The sequence below is a fragment of the Saccopteryx bilineata genome, chromosome 1 (assembly GCF_036850765.1).
Source record: "Saccopteryx bilineata isolate mSacBil1 chromosome 1, mSacBil1_pri_phased_curated, whole genome shotgun sequence".
Taxonomy (NCBI): Eukaryota; Metazoa; Chordata; class Mammalia; order Chiroptera; family Emballonuridae; genus Saccopteryx; species Saccopteryx bilineata.
Window position 1 is genome coordinate 63731330 of NC_089490.1, and position 27187 is coordinate 63758516.

The 27187-nt window shown below is 41.9% G+C and overlaps 1 non-coding gene across 1 annotated transcript; it reads right to left on the reverse strand.

Annotated features, from left to right (window-relative positions):
• Positions 1 to 21542: 21542 nt before the first annotated feature.
• LOC136321251 (small nucleolar RNA SNORA38) lies at positions 21543 to 21673 on the reverse strand. The gene has a single exon (XR_010728526.1). It is a non-coding gene; the product is annotated as a small nucleolar RNA SNORA38 (small nucleolar RNA).
• Between the last annotated feature and the right edge of the window lie 5514 nt (positions 21674 to 27187).

Below are 27187 nucleotides of genomic sequence, written 5' to 3' on the forward strand. Positions count from 1 at the left end.
AGATTTACTATTCATACAATTTTCTATTAATTTTCAATTCATTCAACATATAATGCAGTTGGCCAGATGTCTTCATAGAGCGATGAAAAGTGGCTCTGAAGTATTCTTTCATAGTATCCCAATCTGTTAACTAGCTGATGCGACAATACTGCCCTTCTCCACGGGCAGGACTCCTGCTTTGGGGCCCCTTGACTTAGAGGTCCCCATGGTTTAGACTGTTTTCCTTGAAGGAAGTCCACAGAGACTGCAATGTTATTTGAGTGGGGTGTCCAAGCCAGATCCCATTCCTTCTCTTCAAGGCACCATTCTACTCTCTATCCAGACTGTGAGGCACTGGCCAGATATCCAGAGGAGCTTCAGCATTTACCTCTACGGGATTGTCCTACCCAGTTCAGGAGGCAGCCTGGTCAGCATCTGTTCCCACTGACACTGACCAGCAAGTTATTTCATTTCCCTTATAAGACTGAATGACACTGAACCCCTAAAATGGTGCTGACATGCTGATTTGGGATAACTGTCATTTATGGGTAATGAAGAAAACAAAATAATTCACATTAGGCAATAAATAAATACCCACTCTAAATCTTCATCAGTAAATCACTCTTCATCACATGGACACATTTTCTAATAAAATAGTTTATACAGACATGCCCCTCAAAATATGTTTCCCTAGGGCTCGCACTCCCCAAGCTCCCCTGCCCTGGTGTTGCATATAGAGGCTAACATATCCGAGCAGTTAGGAGGAAACGGAGGAGGCAGAGAGGACAGGGAGGGAGCTCTGACGTCCACAAGGCCTGGGGAGCCAGTGTGGAGGGCTGAGAGCACTCTAGATTGAGAATACTGGGACCTGGGTTCCTGCCCTGGCTCTGCCACTTCCCAGCACTGTGTCCTCCACCCAGTCTCGGAGTCTCTCTTTGCCACAGTTTCCTCATCTATATGAAATGAGAATGTTCAATAGGATTACCTTCAGGCATCCCCAAACTACGGCCCGCGGGCGGGCCGCAATGCGGCCCCTTGAAGCCATTTATCCAGCCCCCACTGCACTTCTGGAAGGGGCACCTCTTTCATTGGTGGTCAGTGAGAGGACCACTGTATTTGGCAGCCTTCCAGTGGTCTGAGGGACAGTGAACTGGCCCCCTGTGTAAAAAGTTTGGAGACCCTTGCTGGGTCCCAATCCTGACTTTGTATCCAAAGATACAGAAAAACTGTTGGGGGAAAAATATGACTTTTCTAAGCATACCTTTCCCCAATTTTCAGATTTTAAGTCTGGGAGTGAGATTTGGGCATCTGTATATTTGAAAAGCTCCCAGCAAGCTGGTCCTTATTTCTCTTATGATTAGGCTGGCTCGAAAAGTTTGGAACTTTAGTGTAGGGCTGAGGTGCTGAAGCTTGTGGTGTGAGCCTGGTAGAGGAAAGAAATGAAAATACTATTTTCATGTAATGCTAGCGCTGGTGAGAATGATGGCTCGTGCGTCCCTACGTGCCAGGCGACATTCTGAGAGCTTCACACATTTGTTCAATCCTTCTATCAGCCTTTTATTATTTGCATTCTCCAGATGAGAAACTGGAGTCCGAGGAAGGCGGAGTAACCGCACCAGGCTAGACGCTGACGTCACCGGCAAATCAGGGAGAGGGGCTGGAGAAGTCGAGGAATCGCAGGTATCGCCATGTTTTCAAGGTCGGAGGACTGGGAACACAATTTGGATGATATTGTCATTTGTATGCCTGCTTTGTTTTATTTTCTTGTTGCTTATGGTGGTGAGGGCCTCGGAGATGATGAATGCCTAATTAGCCATGATGGTGAGTTGCCCGAGTAGGACTGTCCTGGAGTGACTTGGAAATATGCCCCCTGGAACTCAGATGAGAGGTTGTGCATTTGGGAATCCTTACAGGAACAAGAGGTGCCATTGTGTGAGTGGGAGAGTCTACTACCATCCAGGATAGAGTGGCAGAATTTTCTAAGAGAACCAGTCTGGGAGGGAGAGCTCAGTGGGCAAAACTCCAGCATCAACTCAACAACTAAACTCCCCGGCCACTGTTGAAGAGCTGTTCTGTTATATAGTTGGGTCAGCAGCTCAGCTTTATATTTTCATTCACCAGGATGTTCAGATCAATACTCCCCGTCCTCATGATTTATTGAACCTGAATTTCTCTAACTGTTCCATTAACTCTTTGGAAAGGTTTCTCCCTCTGTTAGCACTGGATCATGCTTTTCCATAAAATTTGCCCTTGAGCAAGCGATTCTTTCATCCTTCTCACTAGGGAAATTGTCTCACTTTTTCCCCCTACCCTTTCCATCTTTCCTCACTTTCTTAAGAGCTGTTTCATGGACATGCATTTTGCCTGTTAATTAGTGTTTTTGCATAGACACTTGCTACAGAGCTAGGTATCTAGGGGGTTTTTGCTCAGGCCAGTTTATGAGCTCCTAATCCTTTATGTCAGTTAATGTTTCCCTAACTTGGTTGTTAAATGTAGTACCTTATTGTCCCTCTGTGCAGTAGGAACATTTTGGTGCCAAGGAGCTCAATATCCTGGCTCCAGTCTGTGTGCCTAGTCCTGTGTTCATGCTCCTAGTGTCCTTTCCCCCCACGCTGGGCACAAAGGGCAATGATGGCCAGAAACCCCATTTTAAAAGGTGAACTCACTTGCAATGTGATCTTTTGTTCCAGGAATGTTCTGTTTCTCTGAGCTTCAGCTTCAGCGTCACAAAAAAAGCATTTGTCAAACCCCTAATTGCCACAGTGCTGCCCTAAGCACTCTGTAAAGAGAGAGTTTCACTGCTGTTTTAGGGCCGAGTATGATAGATCCAGTCCTGGATGCAGGAGGAAATTGCTACAACCCTAGCCTTAGTCCACAGAGTCCTCAATCTGATGGGGGGGGGGGAATATATATATATATATATATATATATATATATATATATATATATATATATATATATATATATCATGCTTTCCCAGGTATCCTCAAGGATGCTGAGATCCCTGGGGGAGGAGGGGTTTGGAAGCCGCAGGACATGCAGCAGTGGTGATGGTGTAGTCAGACACTCCCAGAAAAGAGGAGGGGGAACAAGCTACTTTATTCTCAGGGCACCTGGAGGATATGCTCTCGAGAGGAATCAGTGACAGCAAGTAGTATCCTCTTCAACAGTTTGCCAGAGAGGGAACAAATCAAAGTCCCTGGAAGTCATAGCACTTAGTTAAGTGTCAGAATAGGGTTCTTGCCTATTAGTAACCAATAATCCATCTTCGAATGAAACAAACACATAAATAAAGTCATGACACATGATCTCAAATAAAGAAGTAGACACACACTATGTCAAGGAACTGAGAGAGACAGACAGAGAGAGAGAGAGAGAGAGGGAGAGATGTTGCATAAACCACACAATTGACAGCATATTGTGGGGATTAAATGGGTTAATCCATAAAGTGCTTAGATCAGTGCCTGACCCATAGCAAGTGCTATATACAAGCCTCTGAAATGAATAGAATTGAATGAATAAATATAGAATCAAATTCAAGTTAGGAAAGCAAGAAATACTATGTGAGTGGAGTTCGCCTTCTTTCCCTACTAGTTTGACTGGGTCAGCCCCAGAGTTACAGATCAGGATTAGAGATGGTTCTGGTGTTCGTAATGTCCCTGAAAGGCTGTCCCAGTCTAGCTTGATGTAGAAACACGATTCCTCTCCAGGCATGCGCCCCTGTGCAGTGTGGCACACCAACACACAGATCATTCTCTTAGGACAACTCCGTAAGGGTGGAGGGTGTGGGGAGATGGCCATTTTGTCTACTTTGCTCCAGTCCCTGGCCACTTTACTCTAAAGGTCGTGATCACTGGGTTCTGGTGTACGTATATAGATAACAATTCTTTACAAGGATTCTTTAATGTAGAAATTCTGTGAAGACCAAAGAATTTGTTGAAAAAGCTTGAACTTGCTAAGATTGTTACAAAGATGTGGATTTTAATGTCAGGCTGTAGTCTCTCCTTATGCTTGAATTGCTGGCGACCTTGCTGGTCCTGTCGGGAACTCAGATGTGCCCATGTCGTTCATGTCCCAGGCTTGGACACTGGCTTCTTGTCTCCCCTCCTCCCCCACATCATTGCCAGAGAGTTCTTGGTGTTTGCTTGCTAACAGTAAGCACTGGAACAGGAGGCTCTATCCGGATTCCTAACTGAGCCCTCTTAGTGTGGGGTTGCTCTAGTGGCTGTATTCTTTCCCATAGTGTAGCCACAGGAGGGTAGTTTTAAACCCCTCAGATGTCACTTGGAGTCAGATTTCTGGACTGGGCAGCTCTGAAATCCTTTCCGTATTGTGTTAGAAAACATTCCCCAGGCAAGTGGCATTCAGGGAATTACCATTACTACTCAGTGGCCAATGACTGATGACTTCCAGCATCTGAGACTCTCTGACGGGGGACAGCTCCACTGGGCTTCCCAGAGATCCCTAAGGTCCAACTCCAGTCATCCAGGGAAACTTGAAAGGTTTATACCTCAGTGGGATTAGAGTCTACAGTTCCTGTGTAGCCGTGTGGCAGACACTCCACAAAAATCCTATCAAGTCCATTGACTGGGTTGTCTTTACCCTCATACAGACGTGAGTTTCAGAAGAGGAGAGGGGTGTGTGGGGTAGGGCTGTAGGGGTGTCATCACAGGAAGCTCCACTGCACAGATTTTCTAATTCCTTCCTCTGTGCCTGTCGGATATCAGAACTCCCTTCTCTGCTGTCACCAGCCCACACATGTAACTTTTCTGGTTTAAAATTTACCTCTCTAAAGCTTTCCTTGATTAATTCCAACATATCCTGATGACTTAATTTTAAATATTTGGTTAATACTTTTTTGGTATTTTTTATTTCCTATGTCTTGAATAACATGATGTTTATCATACAATATGCACTGAATTAGTGCATGTGACTTAATTAGTGGTATACCCAGTAAACACTGTTGGTGACACTAGTGAACCTTCAAACTAAACAGGTAATTTTGTGAAGCAAGCCATGGTATCCAAGGAATGATAAACAAAGGGAAAAACTAGCTCTATTCAGTTCTCTTTTTTTTGCAGATATATAGAAAGTGGTGTATTCCTATAGCATTTGCCTAGAAGTAAATATTGGTAGGGAATCACAATGATTTGGTAGAGAAATACAGTACCACTGCATCAACTAAACCTTTTCTTTGGAATCTCCTCTCACTCTCTAATATGTAATATGCATCTCTTTTAAGCTTTCAGTGACCTGAAAGGAAGCTTCATGCCCAGGATGTGAAGGCATTTGCTAACAATGATTCCTTGAGAATACATATGAGGTAAAAAAATATTCTGGAAAGTTCACTCTTCCCCTCCATGAATGCCTAGTTTTCATGAAGCTTCAGGAGGAATGGTACTCTGAGGGTGGGACCTATGCCTTATTCGTACCTGGAGCTTAGCGCCCAGTTCAAGGGCTTGCTCAGAGAGAGGACGCAGATGTTTTTGGAGTATATGAATAGATATTTGGAGTTGCTTGAGTATCATCTTTTTGGTGTCTATGAGTATGGTATAGAATATGATCTCATTTATAACAGAGGAAAAATAATTAAGGCACAAACAATTTTATGCTGTTATTTTTTTAAATGCCATAATTTAGCTGTAGGAGTAGTAACAATTTAAAATTTGTGTTGTTGGATTTTTTTTTGTAAAAATTGTATAGCAATAATAGTATATATATAAAACATTATATATATATGCTAGTACTATATAATATACAGTACTAGCATATATATATAATGATACTGTATATGCTAGTACTATATAATATACAGTACTAGCATATATATATATAATGATACTGTATATTATATAGTACTAGCATATATATATATATAATGAGTTAGGCACTACTTTTACCTGAATTAATTCTAAAAGTAACCTATGAGTATATATTCTGATTTTACAATGGGGAAGCTGAGGCACAGAGAAGTTGTGATTTTTCCAAAGCTAAGTGGCAGAGGTGGGAGTTGAAGTCAGACACTCTAGCTCAAGAATACCTGCTACTAATCGGTGATTTATGTAGCCTCACATGCTGGTGAAACTCTATCCATACCAATGAGCGCTCACAGGGATTGGTTTCACACTCAGGCATAAAATAAATGGGTATTCATCTATCAACTGGTACATCAACAATATGACAGTGATAAGTTGAAAAGGACCAGGGACACCCAATGTACTTGTTAAAGTCATTTAAAAATATGTTAAGAACATCAAAAAGAGAAAGGAACAATGGTTGTTTATAATCTGCCAAACTATTAATGTAGGGCGATGTACATTATTTTCTTGGTTGAGATAAAAAGCCTAGCAAATGGACAAAGAAGAATTGAGCATCCAGAAAAAGCTTAAATGGTGATCCTGTTAGGAGATAATAACCTGGACACCTTGTCTATAATAGGTGAGCTAAAATCATAGAATACAATCTTTGAATTAACTAGGACGTTAATACATCTTCTTGAACTGATAAATTTCTGAGCTATGGTGATCAGCAAGATGGGACAGAGATCATTAGTACTGCCACTTCAGGATTTCATTAATGCCATTCCTTAGAACTTACAAAAGAACATAGTTTTAAAAAAATCAATGTTTTTGCATGTTTTTCTATAAGTTTCATAAAAATGTTACAAGGCATAAATATTTATAATAGTTTAAGAAAACTGGAAAGATTTCATCATACTAAAGTATGTGTAGATAAGTTCTATCATTTAATGGGGGACTGCAACTATTTCGGATGTTATTTTTAGTTTTTTAATTCTCCAAGTTGTTTCTGATAATAACTTTTACTAGCCATAACCTGTTTTTGAAATAATACTGTCAATTCTCAGTTGTTTGTGCTAAAGGAAATGGCAAGCTTGAAAAACAAAAATAATCCTTCATCTAGGTTCAGGCCAAGACCTCACTCTTGGAGTTAAATGACGACAGAGGAGGCAAGTCCATGGTCTAAGGAGCCAGTGGTGTGGTATGTTGGTGGGGTTGGGGTGCAGGTGCAAGGTCACGTCCGGAGCTTTCCTGCGCCAGGCACAGATTCCCCTGTTAGTCAGAGGCCAATGTGTTTGGGGTATGCTCCTGCCTTTGCAATGTGCCATCGGAACTATTATACAAGAATACTGTTGTGAGGAGCACCTTTCTTCGTAGAGTATTCTATTAGATATGGGCACATGAAATAAATACAATGGCAACACCCAGAAATTGTGCTGAGGGAAGAAATCATTTTACCCTTTCCTGGGGCAGCCTGCACCTGACAACGAACAGGTAGGAATACAAAGGCTTCCCTTGGGACAGCTCTGCAAGGTCACCCCAGCTTAAGAACGTACTCGTGGCAACAGCTGAGACTTTTGTTGTGACTGAATGCAGTCCAACTTCTCCTGCCCAAACCGGCTTCCTGGCTTCCTTCACTCCCCCACCTCCGCCGTGGTTCCGAAAAGTACTCCCCAGGACACCAACTTCCTGTAGCCCAGTCTGTTTCTGGGCGGATCGAATCGGTCACTCCTGACAATATATTCTGGATGTTAAAGGGTGAAAACCCACTTTGGAGCAAGATTCATACAAACTTTCATACATTCTTTGGATAAGAGTGACATTTTACATTTTGGCTTAAATTCTTTTGCTAATCCCTCCCCTCCCCAATTGTCCTACCCTTGATTGATCCCTAATTCACAAATAGGGTTTTCTGATGGGAGATATAATTTGTTTAATACAAAAATTCAAATGTCAGAGAAACATGTCTCTACAGCATGCTCACCAGATAGACAGACATCATTGACTAGAAGACTTAAAAAGCCCCCTGCATCCCTACACAGCTCTGACTGTTGAATAATTCTCTGTACATGACATTTACACCTTGAGTAATGTATCTGGAGATTAATGGGCACTGAAAATTAGAATAATGATGATTGTGAAATTTGTTCACAAAGTACTTCCCATCCATTCTACTTGATCTATTTGCTGGCATCCTTCAGAAAGCTTGTTCACGTTAACCCCGTTTTATAGGTGGAAAGTAACTTGCTGTAGACACCCGGGTTTGGGGAAATTTCTTTCTGATGAGCTCCAATTTCTATGATCAATCAGTGGTCCCAAACTCATTATTCAGAGAAAACACCAGAAGAGACTTGATGTCTTGTAAAATGGCACGTTCTGAAGTCTGTCACTGAGAGAAGGATGTGAGCTCAGAATCAAAGCATCCTCTTCAAAGAAGGGCGAGGTACTTGTTAAATAACACCTGGCAACTGCTTAAGCACTAAGCATTGTAATTGCAGAGAGCAGGAGCAGAACTAAGAATAGAAAAGTGGATAGGGACAGGACCAAAGACATCATTGTCACTCAAACTCAAATGTCACTTTTTGACAGCATTTGAGCAATTGATTCTTGGTTTTCCATGCTAGGAATTCAGTAGTCACACTTTGCTGTGACAGGCCCAGGAGAAGGGCAGGGGCCCTGCCAGGGAGCGGAATACAGAACGGAGGGTGACAATTATTATCAGCCCCTGCTGCCTCTTTTCTAGTCAAAGTTCCTTTGAAGGCAAAAAATAAAGAGCCACTCAAGCTAGCTCCAGCTTACTGAAATGTGAGAAGGAACACTCCTGGACAGGAAATACAACCAGACCCTGTATAGTAGAAGACTGGGCCTGAGAAGCTGAAGACCACCAGGAGCTAACCTCTCTTTCCATTTCCAGGAGCTCTTTGATCGGTCTCGAATACCTCCTCTAGTGACTTCTTAACTAGGCCAGCTTCCTCTGCTTAGTCATCTTGCTTACTTCATCCAACATAGCTGCCAGTCCAACTCTATATCATGACCCCCAAGCTCCATTAACCGCCACCAACTTACAACAGTCCCTGTATCTTTTCTGGCTAATTCTCATATGGAAGAGATTGTCAGGCCATATTATGCTTTTCTCACAATAGAGTATCTTTTTTGGGTCAGGGGAGGGTCAGGGGGACAGAGGGATACAGAATAGATTCTCCAGAGGGGGCCATGGATGGGGCAGACAATGAAACCTGTTGATAATACCCTGGCTTATCTATGTTTCCTTTATGTTCTGCACCATGCTTCATGATCTCATCTAGGATACACAGGAGGTTGGATAATCATGGCACTGAATCCTCATGTAAAGTGTGGCCTCCGCTCTAAATGAGTTTCTAATCTGGCCCAGGAAAAAAAAACGAGTCATACCAGGCAGTGCTGAGGAGCATTGGATTACTGGGCAGACACTCAGGGTTTTAAAGATTTAGAGAAGGGAGAGATCGCTGCGGGACAGGCATTTTTCATTAGGGAAAAGAGGGGAGAGTGGGAATGCATGCTGCTTACCATGAATAAACCAACCTATTCTGAGCATAAGGAGTATGTTGGAAAGTACTAGAAGATAAAATAAGAAAAGTAGGAAGAAACAAAATTGTGTAGGACCTTGAATAGCCAACTAAATAGTTCATACTTTATTCTGAACACTTTTTTATGTGAAAGGAGGGGAGATAAATGAGACAGGCTTCCACATGTGCCCCAACCGGGATCCACCCAGGAACCCCATCTGCAGCCAATGAATCAACTGAGCTACTTTTAGCACCTGAGGCTGATGCACTCATACCCATCGAGCTATCCTCAGCAATGCTTGAACCAATCAAGCCACTGGCTGCGGGAGGGGAAGAGATAGAGAAAAGGGAGATGGTCACTTCTCACATGTGTCCTGATGAGGGGATCAAACCTGGGATGTTGGCATGCCAGGTCGATGCTCTATCCACTGAACCAACGGCCAGGGCCATGAACATTTTATTAATGATGTTTGAACCTGATCTGTGGTGGTGCAGTGGATAAGGCATTGGAATGCTGAGGTGTCTGGTTTGAAACCCTGCGCTTGCCTGGTCAGGGCATATATGAAAAGCAATATGTATTTATGCTTCCTGCTCCTCCCCTACATCTTTCTTTCTCTCTCCTCTCTCTAAAATCAATAAGTAATTTAAAAAAATGATGTTTGAGCAGAGCGTGGCATGGTCAAGGCAATGCCCTCAGATGGCCCACTGTAGAAAGAGTGACTCTTGAGGCCAGAGATGATGTAGAGGTCTTTATAATGTCACCAGTAAGACGGGCCAGTAAGCTAGAAGATGAGCAGATGGATCAAATATATTAGAAAGAAAACGGAAGCTCTGTTATTTAAAGTCTCAGCTGCTTGTTGATTGTGCACTTACAGGAGAGACACAGTGTAGGGAAACAACTGACTGAAGTTGTAGTTACCTGCAACCCAGATGTCTCTGGCTACAGCTTGTGAGTACAGATGTTACCCCATTAAAATGAGTACCCAGATATCAAGGGCTCTGAGCTCCCATGTGCACATAGAAGTTTCTCTCTTGACCATTCAGAGGAAGTTGGCGAAAAACTCAAGTTAATTTAGGCAGAAAAGGAGTTCTTTGGAAGCAAATCTTATTGTTTATAAATGGATAGGAAGGGTGGGAAGACCAGCTGGCAGAATAATTCAGCTAAGGTCATATCACGGGCTGGAGCTGCCACTGGATTGTCACCATCCTTCCTTGATTCCACAGCCACAGCCATGAATAAGCTAAGTCCCCGAGGAGCATCTGATTGGGCCTAGGTCATGTTCCCCAGCTCTGAGTTACAAGTCATGAGAGAGAAACCAGGTCCCTTTAACTTCTGTTTAGGGATATGGGGTGAGGGTGTCCCTCATTAGGACCCACATACGAGGTGATACTGCCAGTTAGGAAGGGGTACAAATGCTGGGTTTCTCCCTCATGTTGTGAAGAGCTCCAAGATGGGCTGTGCTTACTGTTCCTCTGACTTACCTTCTTGCTCTCATAGCCGGTTAAGGAGTCCACGGCTATAGCTCTTCATGGTGACCCTAAGAGCACACACCTTGTGTGTATTTGACACCTTGTCAAGTTCTGCCTTCAGAATTTACCCACTGCAGTTCACTCCGTCCTGTATCAATCTTTTCTGTCTGCCATCACAAAATTCCACAGACTGAGTGACTTCCATGACAGAAATTTGTTTTCTCACAGCACTAGAGGCTGAGAAGCAGAGGTGGATTTAATGGTGGGTGCAACTTCTGAAGGGCCCTGCAAAACCCTAACTTTATACTTTTTTCTAATGACACCAAGTTTTTAGTTTCATATGTGCAATTTATTTTATTTTTTATTTTTTTCCGAAATTAGAAGCGGGGAGGCAGTTAGACAGACTCTCGCATGTGCCCGACCAGGATCCACCCAGCATGCCCACCAGGGGGCGATGCTCTGCCCATTTGGGGCATTGCTCCGTTGCGGCTAGAGCCATTCTAGAGCCTGAGGTGGAGGCCATGAAACTGTCCTCAGTGCCCGGGTCAACTTTGCTCTCATGGAGCCTTGGCTGCAGGAGGGGAAGGGAGAGACAGAGTAGAAGGAGAGGGAGAAGTGTGGAGAAGCAGATGGGCGCCTCTCCTATGTGCCCTGACTGGGAATCAAAACCGGGACTTCCACACGCCAAGCCAACACTCTACCACAGAGCCAACTGGCCAGGGTTCATATGTGCAATTTTGACATTAATAGTACATACTATTTTTTACTTATTTAAAAATATGGTTAACGTGTCGGAGGACCCGGGTTTGATTCCTGGCCAGGGCACACAGGAGAAGCGCCCATTTGCTTCTCCACCCCTCCGCCGCGCTTTCCTCTCTGTCTCTCTCGTCCCCTCCTGCAGCCAAGGCTCCATTGGAGCAAAGATGGCCCGGGCGCTGGGGATGGCTCTGTGGCCTCTGCCCCAGGTGCTAGAGTGGCTCTGGTCGCAACATGGCGACGCCCAGGATGGGCAGAGCATCGCCCCCTGGTGGGCAGAGCGTCGCCCATGGTGGGCGTGCCGGGTGGATCCCGGTCGGGCGCATGCGGGAGTCTGTCTGACTGTCTCTCCCTATTTCCAGCTTCAGAAAAATGAAAAAAAAAAAATATGGTTAGCATGTATATTAATTTTCCCTATCTCTTTTTTTTAAGAGGCCCAATATTTTCTTCTGCTCCCAGGGCCTCACCCGACCTTAATCGCCTGTGCTGAGAAGTTTAAGATCAAAGTGCCAGCGAAGTAGGTTTCATTTTGAGGCCTCTTCTGTGGGCTTGTCAGCAGCCACCATCTCTCTCTGACATCTTCTTTGATTGTGTGTGGGTGGGGGTAGGTGGTAGGGAGATAGAGAGATGGAGTGAGAAAGCTCCCTTGTTCTACTGCCACCCATCTTTTTTTTTTTTTTTTGTATTTTTCCGAAGCTGGAAACGGGGAGGCAGTCAGATAGACTCCTGCATGCGTCCGGCCAGGATCCACCTGGCATGCCCACCAGGGGGCGATGCTCTGCCCATCTGGGGCATTGCTCTGTTGCAACCAGAGCCATTCTAGCGCCTGAGGCAGAGGCCATAGAGCCATCCTCAGCACCTGGGCCAACTTTGCTCCAATGGAGCCTTGGCTGTGGGAAGGGAAGAGAGAGACAGAGAGGAAGGAGAAGGAGAAGGGTGGAGAAACAGATGGGTGCTTCTCCTGTGTGCCCTGGCCGGGAATCGAACCCGGGACTCCTGCATGCCAGGCCAATGCTCTACCACTGAGCCAACCGGCCAGGGCTGCCACCCATCTTAATGGATCAATGCCCACTCTTATCCTCACTTAACTTTAGTTGCTTCCTGAGGGGCCATCTCCAGATACAGCTACACTGGAACTTAGGGCTTCCGTATATAGATTTCAGAGGGACACTAAAGCTTGGTCCAGAACACCTTCTCTATTTCCATACCCCTAATCTAGCTGTTCTCAAATTTCAATGTGCATTAGAATCACCTTGTAGGGTTACTGCAGTATCGCTGGGTCCCACCCACACAGTTTCTGACCCAGTAGGGCTGGTGTGGGGCCTGAGAATTTGCGTTTGTAACAACTTGCCAGGTGATGCCTCTGCTGCTGGTCCAGTGACCCCACTCTGAGCACCACTTCCCTCCTGTTAGCTCTGTTATCACTTACCTGGACCATCACCGTGGTTTCCTAACGAATCTGCTACCAGTTTTACCTCCACCTACTTTACAGTAAGTCAGAGCAATCTTTTAAAAATTAAATAAAATCCTGTTATTCTCCTGCTTAAAATTCTTCAGTGCCAACTGACCGCCCCTACATGGTTGACAAGGCCCCTCAAGATCTAGCTTCTGCCAGCTCTGGAAACCTACTTGACATCACAGGCTCCACTCGTAGCCACTCCAGCTTCGGTTCTCTGTTTTGGACATGTGCTCCCACACCTCGCACTTGGGTTCCTGTTCCCCTCACCCCTACCACACCCCTAAGGGGAGACAGGCTGCTGGCTCATCCTGGGTGATTAAGCTCAGATGTTATCCCCTTCTAAGGCTATCTTTGGACCCCTATCTGAAGTGGCCTTTTGCCGTTTCTATATACTTCCTCATTCCTGTTCTTTCCCTCCATTGTACTTATCACAATCAGGAATTACATTGTTTGTTTTATTATCCTATTTTTTGTGGTCTCCTTCACTAAGGTTATAAAATCATGGAGGGCAGAGCTCTTGTCTTCACAGCTTTATCCACAAGACCTTGCACTGTGTCTGGCACAGTAGGAAGCACTCAATAAATGTTTGTGGAATGACTCTATCTGTATTCCACATATCTCCACCTGAAGTTCAAGTATTTTTTCTATAAGGCCCCCAAAGTTCCACATAAGCTAGTGTGTGCAAGCAGACACTTTGGAGGGAATGACACTGCCTCCTGCAGTCAGAGTCATCTCACTGGGGCTGATGAAGGCACAGGTGACTTTTACTAACCTTCATTCCTCATATCAGCTCCAGTCACCCTCATCCACTCTTCTCAGCTGTTTTTCTGCTTCTGTGAGCTGCTCAGAGCCTCTCACTGCAGCATCTGTTCAGGTTGATACTCTCAGTACTGCCTGGTCCAATGTCTGGTCTTTCTCCTTATTCTCAAAACATACCTTCCTCTTTTGCCAGGCCCTGTGGACTCTGCTACTATGTGACGACAGGTGGTTAGGTGGCATAAACAGGTTAACTGCTTTAACTTCACTTGTGTCTGAGGTACCAGGGCTCCATGGATAGTGAAACACACGTAAGCTGTTTCTGTGGGAGCGACAAGCCATTTTGAACCTGCAGGAATACAGGTTTTTATGTCAGTGTGTACTGTGTTTGAGATTTTGTGTAAAGATTTAAAATAAATTGCAATAAAACTATTAGCAGCATAGCAGGGTTACAAAAACATAAAAAGTGAAACTTAGGTGATCCTGAAAAACAGGTTATAAAATAGCTTTCAGATTGGTCACCTGAGAGTTTGACATTTGTCTCTTTGACAAAGCATAGTTACGCAACAGGAAACACTGAGGTACCAAAGGGGAAAAATTTTATGTACAGATCTCAGAGTTGCATTCAGTAACTTTCTTGGTCAAGATCAAAATGTGGAATGTTTTCCCATTCAGAAAAGCACCGTCACTTTCTGAGTCATGACCGCCCACTTTTTCCATATGGTTGAGTACTATTTATTGGCGGAGACTGAAAATTTTCTAAAAACTTTGTGGTTGATGAGTTCTATTTATGGCAGCCATTGAGAAAGGTAAACTTAGGTAATATTAGGAAGGAAATACTTGGCTTCTTAAAAAAATAGAAATTAACCACTGTAGTAAATATTTTGTAAGGAAAAAAAAAAAAAGCTGAAATCATGAAAACTGCCTGGCTCCCCGATGCCTGTCTCTCCATCATCCAACAATCACAAATCCTCCTGATCCCCCCTCTGTCTGGCTCTCCCAGGGCCTCAGCCTCACTGATTGGAAAGTTTGCACTCTAAGCCAGGGCTTGGCCTTGGTCTAAGTTCTCTACCTCATGGCTACTGGTCAATCTCCTTAGAACAACACTTTGATAGCCCTACCTTCTGATCAAGACTTGTATCTGTAGATACTAGGCAAACGCCACACCTTAGTGACAGTCCAGCATCAATAACTCTACATCACAGGTAGCTTTTTAAAAAATTGTAGTAAAACATACATAACACAAAATTTACCAATTTAATAATTTTTAATGGTGCGATTAAATGGCATTAAGTATAGTTACGGTATTATGCAACCATCACCATTATCCATTTTTGCAACTTTTTCTTCATTCCAAACAGAAATTCTGTACCCAGTAAACAATTCCTTCTCACCCTCCCACCCCCTTCAGGCCCTGCAAACCTCTAATCTACTTTCCATCTCTGTGAACTTCCTATATTAGGTGCCTCATACAATATTTGTCCTTTTGTGCTTGGCTCATTTCACTCAGCAGGTTTCTAAGGTCCATCCATGTTGTAGCATATAGAATTTCCTTCTTTGTTAAGGCTGAATAATATTCTATTGCATGTGTACACCACATTTTGTTTACCCACTTCTCTGTTGATGGACTTCGAGCTGTTTCACTTTTTGCCCTCAGCGAACGACGCTGCTGTGAACACTGGTGGGCAAGTATGTGCCTGAGTCCCTGGTTCAGTTCTCCTGGGCCTACACCCGGGAGTGGAATTGCTGGGTCGCATGGCAATTCTTTGTTTACCCTTTGGAGAAACCATCACCCAGTTTTGACATACCCACATCTTTTGTTCTCACTTTCCTTTTTTGGAGCCTCTTCTCAAGGCAGGCTGGTTCCCGGCACCTTCCCTGGGCTGACCGAGCCTGTGTCGTCACTCAAGCTAAACACAAAGCGCTTCTCCACTTCCCCTCCGTCAGCCACTCATGCCCTTCAGTGTGTGTCAAGACAAGCTCTCCCATGACGATAAATGCCAGAATCTGCCATCTGGAAGTGAAAACATAGTTATAAGAACATGCCTTAAGTCTTTGTTTTTTTCTCTCAAGAAAGCACATACCACCACATTCTAAAAGTCCTCCTTCCCTGTCACTCTCCGTTTCCTTGATAAGGAAACGGCTCCCTAAGACTATCCCTGTTCTTTCCTCCCCAAATTCCAAGTCCTCAAGCTCCAACATGCAGGCTTGCTGTTTCTCACTTCCTTGCACATCACTTAAACTCTCCTTTGTAGAGGTCAACATATCTGCTCAGGTTTTTAAAGTTGGTGCCATGTTTTCCTCATTACCTGGACTCTACAAGATTGAAAACATCTGGCTGCTGACACAAAAGCAGAGTCACTCTCTGTGGAAGTTGCGGGGTGGTGGTAAGTGCTCATATATTGAGCATTTCGCTCTCTTATTTACTTACTTTGGAAACAATATTCACTTTCCTGCATTATCAGAATATTTCCCCCCCCCCCCCAGATAAAATCTAAGCTACATGAGACTAGATTCGGGGTCACTCACTTCTTTGCTTAAGAAAACCTCATTGTTAATAATACAAATTCCTTGCCTTGGGATTACAAACTCCCAACGAGTTCATCTCAATCTGTCTTGCCGGTCACACTCCCCATTACTATCTTTTGTGCTCTTCAGGCCCCAATTAACAGACCACCAACTATGTCCCAAACTGTCCCTGTGTTTTCCTGTCTCCATTTATTCCTTCTTCCAATGACTCTCTTTGGCCTCCCCTCACCCCTGTCCAATTTCTATCCATCTCGCTAGTTCAAAATCAATGCTGCTCATTCCATAAAAATAACTGTTCTGAGGATTCCATAAAACAATGTGTACAAAGAATTTAGCACAGTGTCTAGCATGTAGTAAGCCTGGATAAATAGTATATAATAAATACTTTTTCCCTTACTGTTATTCTTTTTGTAAACACCTTTTTATAATTTATAAGCTTTTTGATCTTAGTCATGATTGTATGTCTTACACAGGTTGTGTTAGTTTGGGCTCATTTAGTAATATAAAATCCAATGCAACTGGCTTAAACAAAAATTAGAATCTATTGGGTCACATAACTGAAAAGTACAGGGATTGGGCTGGCTTTTCTCTGTTTCCAAACTTAACTTTGCTCTCTCTTGAGGAGTTTAGCTGGCTGCACTAGATCCAGCCCCCGGCTCTTGGGAGGAGAGGTGGCCTGCTGTCCAGCAAGCTCAAACAAAACCCTTTAAGTTTCACTAGCTTTGATGGGGTCTTGCTCCTATTTCTGAACCAACCACTCTTGACAAGACACTCAGATGCTTTGACTGGCAAAACCTGGGTAATGTGTCACCCACTAAACTCCAGCAAAACCACACCACCCGAGCACGTGGCCCCACCCACGAACATTGGAGAACATATCAAAAGTAGGGTGAATGGATACTGGGAGCTGAGAAACACCTAGTACCTTCTGCAAAGGAGGTGCTCAGGAAATTTTTAGTGAATGGAACTGAATTAGTATTCTCTTTAGTGGTCAGAAATGTGCAAGATTTATTGCTCATCAAATGATAACTGAAAAGGGAGAGGAAGCTTACCTCTGTGGACCATGTACTGGTACCAGATACTGAGCTAGGAGATTTATACAGCTTGTCATTTTCTTTAATCCAAGAAACATCTGTGACATAGTTGTCATTTTGTTCATTTTACAAATGAGGAAACTAAGAGTGAAGAGGTTAAAAAATTTTATGGGTTTGTGCAGAGCTGAAATGCCAGCCCAGGTCTGGTCTGTCCCAGAGGTCAGTGCTCTGTTCAGTAGGTCGTGGCCCCTGCACTCTAGACTGCTGTTTATCTCTCCTCACAGGTCACTGGGGCTGGAAACTCTAGAATCTTTCCAGGCAGACTGTGCCATGTTGTATAAATCTGAGGGTTTAGAAACTCCTTGATTTTCCCATTGTTTTAAGTGACTTGAATTTCACTCTCTCTGCCTTCTATAGAAAGTGGGAAACCATGGGGCACTCTAAGAAAACCTTCATGAATTTGCTAGTAGGAATTAAGTAACCATTTAATCTTTTGTTCATTTATGAAAAAGGAATCAATCCCTTTAACCTTTCCTTGGAGAACCTATTTTAAGATCTTTTGACACTGAACACATTTTTGTTGAAATTCTGGACCTTACTTTTCAGCCAGAATATGACCCGAGGCAGCTCTCAGAACCCAAGTTTCCCCGACCTACAGAAAAAAACAGACTCAGCTGTGTTGACACCTGCTTTTCTCCCGTGGGACCTCTCGGCTGCTGTCAAACCCTCTCTACCGATGTGACTCACACTACAACACATACATACAAACAGCAAATAATCCCAACAACAATACACACAAATGAGAACAAACACACACAAAAGCATACGCCCACCTCAACTACATACACACAGAAACAACACACATCCACACCAACACATACCCAATAACACACACAAAACAAATACCCCTAACAACATATACAAGAACACACATACTCAAAACACACCCACATCAATAACACACACATACAGCACAACACACAGAGTATATACACAGCCAACAACACACATAGCCCATCAACACACACATACCACAGTCAACACACACAAACAGACTACACCCCAGGCCCATGCTGAAGCCAAGCAAGGCTTTGCTCACCAGTGGCAGCTGCTAGAATCACCTTCTCTGAACTCTGGGCGCGAGGAGTTGCCGGGGGTTCCTCCTATCTACAGCAGGGTCACGTCATTCTAACTTTGAAACCCTGGCAACCTAATCACCTTATTGCTTCACTCCCACAGAATAGAATGTGACTTGCTGATTTTGAATTTCAAGAAATGAGATCTGTTTTCTTGATAACTTCGTCTCTCCATGCTTTGGATCGTGGAGTGATCCGGTTTCTGGTTTAATTGACTTGTGACCATTGGCCTCACTGTAGGCTCTTCTGGCTTTCTTTTAACATATCAAAGACAATTTTAAAAGAAGAGGAAGAAAAAAGAGAAAACTCCATACTGGGTAATGGATGGTTCTGTGCATATGGACCTTTTTATAGTTGCCAGAATTTCTTCAATGAATGTGAATTCACTTGGAAATCAGGAAAAATTTCAGCATGTTAAAATTAATACTAAGTAGTTAAAAATAAAATGATGGCTAAATCGTTATCAAGTAGTTATAAAAATAATAAAAGGAAAAGGTGAATGGCAGTTATAATTAGACAAAGCAATCATAAAGCAATCCTTAGGATAAAGGATCATTTCTGGCATTTTATGTTCAAATGTACACTGTAGAGTGAACATATGACAGTGATAAAACTCATGTGAAGAAAGTATAGCATTAAAATAAAAACAAAATTTGACAGGATAAATCAACAGAAAAATAATTGTCATTAGGAGAACTAAACACCAGACTTGGACAATGAAAAAGAAGAAAAAGAACACCAACGTTTAAAATACTTTAATTATTAAAGTTGATTTACAGGCAAATATTGAATTTTATTTCTTAACAACAAAAAATAAACTTTTTAATTTTTACTATTATTTTTAAAATCTTGTTTAGAAAATTACATTTAAAGGGGTGACATAAGCTGACATATGAATAAGCTGCTTTTAAAAGTATTATTTGAAACTTTGAGCAAAACAAACAATCTATAATTTGAACACAAAGAACACTTTTGCCTAAAATAACAAAACTAGAAAACAAAAGTCCACAAGTTTAAGAAACAAAAGATGTAAGCCCTCAACTACTTAGAAAGTTTTAAAATTCTTTATAAGTTTTCATAAAAGTTAAATTAAAACTATAATTGTAAGCTATTTAGAAAGCAGTGAAAATTTGAATGTTATATATAGGCATTTATGGAATATGGCCAGATCAGTACAATGGAGTATGTTGAGGGCTTCAAACTCTGTCATTATTAAAACAGAAATAATGAAAATAAACTAATCATATATATATATACACATATATATATAAAGAAGAAATAGAAGAATAAAATAAATTCAAATAAGCAGAAATTTATAAAAGATAAACACTGCAATTTATAAAGTAGAAAATACAGTATAATTGATTAAATGTTTTTAATATTTTAAAGGCTAACCAAATGAAGAAGTTTTTCATTATTAAAATCCAGGAAAAGAAAAAAAAAAACAATCTTAGAAATGAAAAAGAGAAATGAACATATTGTGGAGGAGATTTAAATGGAAGACAATATTGTATGTTGATCATGTAAAAATATGGATAAATGAATAATTTTCTAAAAATTACCCAGACTGATTAGATAAATTATACATATGAATAAACCAATAACCTCGAGAAGGAATTGACAAAGTTCTTAAACAGCTCCTTGCAAAAGCTCTCCAGGGTCAGATGGCTTTCCAAAGAATTCTTTTGAAGTTTCAGAAAACATGATTTCTATGTTATGTAAACCATTCAGGAATGTAAATAAAGTTTGAAATTTACCAAATTTTGTGTATCCATTCACCTGTTAATGGACATTTAAAAAACTAGAGGAACAACAATTTCATTCTTAGAATATACAAGAGAAATGAAACATATATCCACACAAGGACTTGAATACAAATGTTCATAGTAGCTTATGCACAATAGCCTCAAACTGAAAACAATCCAAATGCCCATCAACTGTTGCAGAAATAAACAAAATGCAATACATCCACACTAAAGAATTCATCAATAGAAATGAATTAAATATTAAATAATAAATGAATTAAATATGTGCTATTATAACATGCTGAAATATAGAGAAACCTCAAAACCATTATGCTAAGTGAAAAGAGTCAGACATAAAATACCAACTATCATTCCATTTCTATGAAATGCCTAGAAAAGACAAATTTATGGAGACATAAAGGGAAGTGTTCTTATTAATAATTGCCTGGGGATAGGAGTGGGAACAGGGATTGGCTACAAATGGGCTTCAAACGATTTTTAGGGATTATGCGGATTGTTCTAAAATTAAAATGTTCCAAAATTGTTTTAAAATTGGTGATGGTTACAAAACTCTATAGGTATGGCATACTAACAATTTCTGAATTATACAAATGAGATTTTATGGTATATAACTTATACCTCAATAAAGCTGTTAAAATATCTAGTTATCAAACAAATATAAAATAATACCAATAAAATTCAATTAATAAACATCTATCCAATTAGTAAGATTAAAAAAAATTCAGTGTGGCAAAGATTCATTTCAAAGGGTACCATCATGCATAGCAATCATGATATAAATTGGTACAATGCTTTTAGAAAACAAAAATGAATTTTCAAAATATTAATAAGTTTGACTCATTAGTTCAATTTGAGGAATCTGCCTCTCCAAAAATAAAGATGTGTGCTATAAAGGACTGTACTTTACAGAATTCTTTATGATTTAATCACCAATTAGAACAACCTAAATATCCAACATTAAGAAGATGGGTATATAAATCAGAATACACCAAATAATACAATTCACGTAGTTGATAAAAACCATATTTTCCAAGACTACTTAAGGACATAGAGGAACACTCAAGAAATAATGTCAAAAGAAAAAGAAAAGTAGGGTTTAATTTCTATACACACACTAAATCTTAATGAAAAAGGCGGTGTCTGTTTATGATTGGTTCAGCCTAGGCCTAACCTTCACATTTATTTTCTATTTTTTGGAAATACACCAAATAATGCAATGCATGTAGTTGATAAAAATCATGTTTTCCAAGGCTACTTAAGGACATAGAAAAATATTCTTATTTTGTTTTGTTTTATCTAAATTCTTTTTTTTTTCTATATGGGATGGTTGATGCTGAGCCTGCAGTGAGCAGGCTTGCCCCAGACTTCTCCAAGTTCATATTTCTTTGTCTCTAATTCTTATATGTCCAAAGACAGGGCACCACAGACACGTCTTTGTAGGAGGGTTGTTTTATCTAAAGTTTTGACAATGAGCATGAAGTGCTGCTTTATTATTTTCAAATTAGAAATTCTGTTGGAAAACTGTAAGTATTATAAAAATAACAAAAACAGATAGGATGGAAATAAATTGCATCTCACCCCCTCCGTACCAAAAGCAGCTTTCAGAACAGATATACAAGGTCTATATAACAGTCCTGACTAGGTGAGCTTCCATTATTAGGCAATAGTGAACTCTATGCTACTTTGCTTTCTTCCCATTTCAAATGAGGCTTAGGGGTATCTGAGTCAACATGGTGTGTGGGCGTTTATTTCTGACAATGATGAATCTTTAGAACTGAGAAGCACTTTTCCACCTTTGAGTGAGGTACCTTTGACACCCTAGTCCCACAATGGTCCATAGTTGGTCTCCCATCTTCACTGGTGACGTCCTGCAAACTACTACCCAGTAGCCACCTGCGGTGGCTCCCAGACCCATCGGTATCCAGAAGCCCTGGGCTCTGAAATGTAAAAATCTTCCTTCTGGCTTCCATTTTTACTTTGAAAATTCAGTCTTTTATGTAAGTGACTTAAGTATGTGAGTTGAGTGGCGGAGGCGGATAGGAATCAGAGGGGCAAATAGTGCAACCACAGGAGGGGGAGTTAGGAAACAGCACCTAGCTCGGGGAAGCCCAAGGTGGAGCAGCCTCAGAGCTAATGAGTGGGACGTGTCATGCCATCCCTCTCTGAAGTCACGTTATTAGCTGCTCCACAAACACTTTCCAACCTAACTTTTTAAATAATTAAACAAATGAAAAAGAAACCAGCTTTCTCGTATAAAAGCTCCTACGGCTTTGGTCTTTACTACTAATAAACTTACACCAGCCCCCGCCACCCGCCTCGACAGAGTGTGGGAGAAGCCAGCTGGTAACGAGGCTCTGCTGCCCTGATGAGTGTGCTCATTAGGGAAGCCACTGGGTTTGAAGACCCACCCCAGCCCATCTGATTGCGGATTTTATTGAAATAATTTTATAAACAAGTCTTCAGACAAGGTGTAGTCCTGATGAATCCTCTGAGCTCATTACCACCCTCAGAAAAGAAATTTGAAGAGATAAAAATAAAAGTCTAGGATTAAAACAACACTTTCACCTTAGGCAAAACAGTCTCCCTGTGCTTCAGACTTCTCCATCTGGAAAGCGAGGATAATGATATTTCCCTCTCCAGCTCCTCAGAAGAGCTAATACAAAGTTCTGGAGAGCGTCCTTGGCTGTTGGGGGAAAAGGTAACACATAAACCTGATGATTTTTAATAGCACGAAGAACATAAAGATGACAAGTGGATGCCCGATTTCTCTAAGACAGGGAAAAGCCGATGTAAAGGAGAGGCATACGTACGGTGTGTGATCAGTCAACCAAATATCTTGGAAATTCACCTGGCTGGCAACAGAAAGCTGTTTTCCTTCCGCATTTCCTTAGATATTAGAATTTCCCTTAGATTGTAGTCTGGTGACATTTCACCATAGTATCATTGAATGTATTTGTTGTGGCTGCTCCTACAGAATTAGAGCGACCTTAGAAAGGTGTTTTTTGTCGGGAAGCACTTGGGCAGCCGTCATATAGTCCAAGGGTGGAAACAATTTCAAAGCAGAGCGGCTTCTCTGCCCCTCACTCGCTGTCTAAGTCAAAATGCAGAAGACGTTAAAATACCTATTGACCATGAGCTGCACAAGCGCAACGGAGAGGGATGTGCCTGAATTTTAAGATAATTCCACAGAGCCAAACCCAAGAGTCTGCACAGAAACCTCACGTTGCAAAAGTGTGAAAGAGCTGGATGGGGCTCAAGAATGATCGGCATATCCCTTTCAGACGTAAGTGACAGCATCTTCTGCTGCTACCCGGTTTCTTATTTTTGCATTCAACATAAATAGTAAGTGAAGAAATATAATTCAATAGCAGAACTTCACATTCCTGAGATTAGATGAAAGGGATTCTTAGCTCTGAGACACAAAGACTTGGGGGGAAAAAAAGGCAGAGACTAAAGGAGCGGTAAAAAGTGAACTTCAGTTGGAAATTTCATGCATCTGAGTGGCTGATTTGAGCTTCACGGTGTCGCCCGGAGCATATGTTACCCTGGGTTCAGCTACTCCATGTCCTATCAGATATTTCATATAAATAATTAAAAAGTTACTGGCTTCGAGGCCAGGTTCAAATGGATTGAAAGGGAGCGTGGGCCACCCGTTTTGAGGCTGGGAGATTTAATGAGAGCGGTCTGTATGGGTGCACTGAGACAGACAATGCTCTTGTGAGGGACTTAAGGACAGTATCCACCCCCAAGGCTCCGTGTTCACCCCACCCTCTTCCAAGCCCATCTTTCTGGTTCAGGGTCTTTCATGTGCTTATTTGAGTCTCCTTTTTCAATTTATGGCCGCCTGCATGCACATATGAAGAGACTCACACTTGCCTTCTAGAAAATGGAGTGCCTCGCTGGGCCCTACGCTGCAGCCTCTCCTTCGACACAAGGAAGCCGGGGGTGTTTAAGATAACAGCATCCCAGAGTGCAAATGGCCCCCACAGTGGAGCCAGAGGAACCTATGAGATCATTTGGAAAAGCTTGTGAATTCACTGCCATTTGCCTACTTGGCTTTGGATGAAAAGCAAATCTTAAAGCTGCTCAAAATGTGTCTGATTCATCTGTAACTGAGAATGAGACCAATCAGGGATAAGAAGTGAGTAAAATCCTTGTGATCACAGAGCCAAGAGAGCCTATTTTAAAGCACTTAATGTATTTTTTTTCTTAAAGATATATACACCAACTGTAATTAAGCTCTCCCTTTCCTTATGATCTTGGCAAGATGTTAAAAAAGAGATAGAGGGAGGGAGTCGACTTGCCAAATGGATTTTTCTAAGCGTTCTCAGCCCTAATTAAAAGTCCTTTGTGCAAGGCCAACCAGCAATCAGATTCTTAATTAGAGTTGAGCAAACTGCCGTGGTGAACTGTGGGTTTCTCTGAACCCAGGAATCTGGAGAGAAAGTTTGTCCATCCCAATGGGGCCATCTTAGAGGCCCACACAAACTGGAGTCCCGAAAGGCACTTAAGTCTGAAGGCCATGGCGCAAACCTGTTCTGTTGGGTCAGCTCCTTTTTGCCTTGAAACGGTGCCGTGGAATCCTGTGCATTGTGTTGTCACTTCTGTTTTGTGTGTCACCTATGATATTACTAGGAATTGTGCCTTTAAAAAAAATACCAAACCAAAGCAATCAAACAAACAAAAGAACCTGTCTTCAAGATCTGGGATTATACGACTTTAGATTTAAGTACTATATTAAATGCTAGTCTTTCATGGTTCATGTCCACATAAAGGAGCCCATTCCACCATTAACTGGAATCTTGAGAATCAAAATAGCAAACACACACAGTGCTTACTACTTGCCCACCACAGCTTAAAGGACCCTGAAAATACTAACTCCACCCCCACAAGAACCCTATAAGGCACATTCTATAATTTCCCCTATTTCACAGGGAGGAAATAGAGCACAGAAAAGTTGAATAACTGGCTCAAAGTCACATGAGTGTGTGATGGAGCCAGAGTTGACCTGTTGTTGGTTAGGGTCTATAGAGCCTGTGCTGGTCCCCACCACCCTGCCTTTGCTGCTGACTGGCAGGGAGTCCCGGCCCATGGACCGACCACATGCCAGCCTGCTGCCCCAGTTCAGAGCATCACCCAGCGAGGCCAGGGCGCGCGGCTTGGCCCTCCTCCGGCTCTAGCTTCTTCCTGATTACTGAACGGGGCTTTCCAAGATCCACGTTTCAAAGTGAGACCTTCTGAAATGTAGGCCTTGATTGAAGAGATAGAACTGGATGTAAAAATAAAGAGTGTTACTATTCGTCATTCCCAGAACTGTGGTGAAAGCAACAATGGCATTCTTGTCCCACCCAGTTAGGGACAAAGAACCCAAAGCCACAACATCCAAGAGGAATGCCACAAAAAGTAACGCACACCCCTGGCTTAACTCATCTCCATAAGGCCCTCTTTCTTCATTTTTTTTTTTTTCAGAAATGTATACATCCTGAAACAGGGAGAAAGTTCTCATAATTATATAATTTTTATTTCTTCACAATTTCATTTGGGTCAGATTCATTAATTTTAACAGGTAAAAGCTCTTACTGGGTTTTCTCCAAATTACTGTTTGATAGTCTTAAAAAAAAAAAAGGTATGTTTTATCAAGATTTTTACTTTCCGTTAAAAATATAAAAGGTACATATGATAGTGTCAAACTTTTTAAATATAAACTCTTTATAATATGCTGCTGAGTTAACCCACATTGCAAAAGAATCACTTCCTTGTATTTTGGGGAGCTGGATGTCTGGAAGGCGTCTTTTGGGGAAGGCCATGCATGATGAGGATTTAAGTATGACAGCTTGAGAACGATGGAAGAGGAAGGAAGACAAAGACAGACACCACAGCAGACCTGGGAAGGGGGAAGGGCAAGAAAAAATGAGACGAGAGAGAATGGAGGGAAGAGAGGTCCCAGGGATAGGCTTTCCCCCCAGAGCCACAGGAGAATTCTATGGCTCTTATGAGAAAAAGAACAAATGGGCTCTGGGGGAGCATGACCAGACCAGGGTGTCCAGTTGTTGGGTTGCATTTCCATCCACAGCTGGGAAGGAGTTCTACTCAGGGTGATGCTGAACTGGGGCTGAAGCTCCTGTGTCCAGCTTCTTGGGGAGATGCTCAGATATTGCCACCCCATCCTTTCACACGTTTCAGCAGGAAGGGTTCCCAAAGGGAGAAAACCCACAGATCTGCTGGTTGTTTTGTACTTTTCACATTGTATTGTAATTGTTTCTGTGCCTATATCTCTCACTTGTCTACAAATTAGAGCACAAGAGCTGGGCTTTATTCATTTTGACATCTGCATAGCTGGCCCTCAGTGTTTGAGATTGGTGGGGGTTTATGGTATCAATCACACTACTGCGCATCATGTCTTTTAGGTAGCTGGCACTTACTAAATGTTCATTGATTGATTAAATGACATACAATAGCAAGTCACATGTTCAAATGTGTACATTCTGAAATAACAAAGCAAGCAGGGTAGGAAGTCCAGACTTAATCACAGACTTAGTAAGACCTCCCAGAGGAAAGAATGAAGAAGAGAATAAAATGCTTGAGAACGATGAACAAATGTAGTTCTGAAACACAAAGGAACAGGACAATGCTAAGCATCTCAGGATGCCTTGTCAATAGTTGCCTTCCCGAGTCTAAGTTTCTCACCTCTCTGAAGGTCACTGTGACAGCTCAGGATTTTCAAAGTGAGGCTAAAGAACTGGCCCAGATGCCACAATATCTGAACACCAGTAAACACTTTCATTCATCTGACTGTTGATATGTGTAGTTTATATGCCCTTCAGGCAACATGTAAGGATACATAAATATGATCTAAGTTAATAAAAAAATATAATTACCTGATTAAATTAAAAAGTAGTGTTCATAACCAGAGACTGATTAGATTTTAAGATTAGTTTGTGTTGGTGTTTAGTCTTCTT